The sequence below is a fragment of the Hyposmocoma kahamanoa genome, unplaced genomic scaffold, assembly GCF_003589595.1.
Source record: "Hyposmocoma kahamanoa isolate Upper Pololo Valley unplaced genomic scaffold, ASM358959v1 102, whole genome shotgun sequence".
Classification (NCBI taxonomy): Eukaryota; Metazoa; Arthropoda; class Insecta; order Lepidoptera; family Cosmopterigidae; genus Hyposmocoma; species Hyposmocoma kahamanoa.
This window is the reverse complement of record NW_020653337.1, coordinates 5,568,493-5,572,271: the sequence shown is the minus strand read 5'-3', so window position 1 is coordinate 5,572,271 and position 3,779 is coordinate 5,568,493. Positions and strand designations below refer to the sequence as shown.

Genomic DNA, 3,779 nt, shown 5'->3' with positions numbered 1-3,779 from the left:
CTTTTTAGCGCGGACCCGACGTCCATATAATTGTAAGTCAATGTTCAGGACGCAAAATATAACTTGAAAAAATTAATGTATTTACCACAGAATTCTCGTGCTATACTGAAATAACCTTTATCAAATTGAGTACTTACATATGCATATTTTTATACCAGCATGTCGTATTAGTATCTCGATTCTGAGAGTATAATAATGAAATAGACATTAAATGCTAGTTTCTTGCATGTAGTTGCATTACTTGTCTTATTATGCTATTTTAATATACTCTATTGGTATATGTGCAACAGGAGAAACAAATACATAGTTCCAGTGGTATAAGAACGTCAATCCATGAATGATGTATAATTGTGTGGAAAAAGTTAAGGCCTTTGTTTGTGTAGTCACTTAGGAATTTAGGACAAAACAAAGTGTACAATATTAGTGAGATATATGTATATGTAGGAGCTGGTACGATTATTTCTTGGTAGTAACTGTTAAACCAGAAATAATCAATATGAAAGTAAAAACAGCTATGGTTCCTTTGTTTGCTCTCAAGTGTAGTATTTTTTATTATACTTATAAACAATTGTTACTTATAAACAATTGTTATATACCTGTGTTAATCTTTAACTTATTCATATAATATGATAAGGTATACCAATGGTGTCGAAAACTTTGCAATAACTAACCTTGTAATTGCGAAGATTCTTCGGTTATTTGACCCAATTTGATAGATCTATAAATTATAATAATGTTGTCGTTTTGTCACTCTGCATTAAGCGTAAACGGTAATTCATGTTAAATTACATAGAATCTGCTTAGGCGTGTAAGATACACTCAGCCAAAACCAATCAATACACTTGTGTGTATTACGTGTACAATGTCACTTTATCAAATCGATGTCTTACTTTCTCAAACTCGTATCTTATAAAGAGTGATTATTCAGGAGATCGCAAAACTTTCTATTTATTTTAAATTTCTTATCAAGGGTGTTAATTTAGATGCATCACTTTAAGAATAGGTAAAAGTCAGTGTGTGAATATGAAGGAAATGTGATGAGAAATCAGCCTGCAAAATTTGTATATACAATCCATTAGCATTTCCATTGACTTACAATTATATGGACGTCGGGTCCGCGCTAAAAAGTGTCCGCACTTGTAAGGCGCTAAAATCGTATACAGAGCGCCAAACTCCGCTTTAGTCTTCATTTGTTCGACTGACAGCGCGATACTGCGATGACATTACAATTAAAATTTCGAATAGGTTGACTTGGGACATTTTTTTCGTGGTTTTTGTATTAGACCCGTCGTCCATTTATTTGTAAGTCAATGAGCATTTCAGTAACTTTGTGCTTTAAGATACGAGTTTGAGAAAGTAAGGTGACGAAATGTAAACGCTGTGTAAAATGATTTTAATAAATAATTGTGATAGGTTGTACATGCTATATTGAAGTACGGCTTATCGATATGACCGTCTTTCTTATTTTTGTTACGCATGGTAAGATTTTTTGTGCAGGGCCTGACTGGGTCTACCTACCTTTCTTTACCGCAAATCAACACTGTTGTGTCCCGGTCTTAAGGGTTTTTTTGACAATTTCGACACCATTATGAGATTTACAAAATTTGATTTAATTTTTTATACATTTTATATTTTTAATATTTTATGTATTACTCTAACTGAATATCTTTTTTTTAATAACTGGCGACTACTGCGATCCCTTAAGAATTTTTTAAAGATTTAATTTTATATGGCCACAAATTTAACAGCGAGCACTTTTAGGTTTAAAGTGTTCTATTATGTGCAATATTTTATTCAATGACGACACACTCCTTGAACGGAAAATCATCTTTATATTAACAAGATGGAGTGTATCAAAATTTGAAAATAATACAAAATCAGTTATAATAATTTAGCTTAAGAAACCGATCATTATGACCAAACTAATGAATGACCTTCTTCCTGTAAGAAGCCAGTGTCGCAATCATTGTCGACATTCAAAATTATGGTTATTGACCATGACTATTTGACAAGCAATCTCGTTAATTTTTGGTATGTCCTTAATCATTACGAGCCATGATATACTAATCAGTCAAGATTACATACGCCATAGTCCTCTGTAGTCGACGCTTAGACCCATTTGACTATTGCTGATTTTATTATTTATTTGTATTTTCTATTTCATTGTATTGTATAATAATTTTGATTTCATTGAACTAGCAATAAACTCTTTTTAGGGGACGTAAACAGAAATAAAACAGTACAGGAAATACTGCTCACCCTACTTTGGGACGATAGTGTTATGAGAATATTAAATATATTGTTACCATACTCCTTATCTGTATTTAATTAATACTAAACGGCGGTCTTTCCTGTTCAAACAGGATTTTTGTTGTCATATTTCAATTCATTTGAATCCGTTCCTTTTTTGAAACTGTGTCCATTTGAATCTGTTTCTCTTTTGAAATCGTGTCCACGCTTTACTAGTAAACATTTTCTATGTGTAATTTCACTTTAAGTAGTCTTGTTTTTATTTTAAGTAGAAAAGTATACCAATGTGTGATTTAGATTTTAAATACTGTACAATTGTACATTACAATTACACTAGTGCCTACCGGGTGTAGCATCATTAGACGAATGTGTAATTGACGGTACTTCTATTAGTTAGATAATTGTTTTTGGATTTAATTTTACAATAATAATGTTTAAAATCAGGTATTTTGTTACAAGATGGTTCCTTATTTGAGATAATTATTTTGAAATTTATAATATTTTATATTGTAATAGTTTTAAGTTGTTAAGGGTTAAGTTCATGTTCACGTTCACGTTCATTTCGATGGGATTCCGATTGATTAGAAAATAAAACCTAAATAAAGTAATCTCAACTGATAAATATTGAAATTTAAACATTGTTGATTGGTATTATAAATTTAAGTATTTTTCTAATAAATGACTAGTGCTCTATCACTGTAATGATGATCTGACTTTTCCCCCGAAAGCAGTATCTTGCGGACGTCAAAGGGAGATTTCGAAAATAATTCATTAAGAGTAACTTTATTGATCGAAAAATAATTACAATTTTAAAATCTTATTAAAATCGAATCTCGTATTTTATTGCCTATGCATGTGTTACTAACTTATCTGTGTGTATACACGGTATTGGTGACGAAAATAAAAACAAAAATAAGTTTTTGTATGCGCCATGTTGCTTTTTTTCCGTATTTCCATGAATTTATAGTTGTTCAAACATCTCCAGTGCTGCTTTTTTTTGAAAGTTGGCATAAATGTGAAAGTACCCGGAGCCGATAAATAATAAAACCGGTAATAATAAAAATGTTTATTAAAGTTCAAATTTCGGAGCTAATAGAGTTTTACGGAAATTGACAATTGCATTGTTAACCAATTTCACAATGTATTATTTCATATTACATTTTTTTCGCTTATCTATTCACAACTGCAATTAAATGTTTACCTTAACTTTAGATATACGGTTAATAATCGGGTTAAGGTTACACAGTGACATTATATATTTCAATTCTCGGAAGTTTAAAAAAGTACAACACGTCAGTCTTAACTTTTAATTTCAACTCTACGACAAAGTGTTAAACTTTATATGCTCATTAAATGTTGTCTGTATCAAAATATTGTAAACCTATTCAATTAAAAGTTTATTGAGACAGTTAAGGTGCGAGGTTAATATTTAATATAATCATTTACTGGTTTAAAGATTTTTTTTCAATAATAACCATATACGGCTGTTTCAGTAGAACTGTAATTACTCCGAAACAATCTTGAGAAAG

General features: G+C 30.5%; 1 protein-coding gene across 1 annotated transcript in view; it reads left to right on the top strand.

The window, feature by feature from the left end:
* LOC113233569 (lysosomal thioesterase PPT2 homolog) overlaps positions 1 to 353 on the top strand; it is a 28,629-nt gene extending 28,276 nt beyond the window's left edge. The window contains exon 7 of the mRNA XM_026468720.1: positions 288 to 353. The gene's annotated coding sequence lies outside the window, so the exon portion shown is untranslated. The remainder of the gene's footprint in view (positions 1 to 287) is intronic.
* The last annotated feature ends 3,426 nt before the right edge of the window (positions 354 to 3,779 follow it).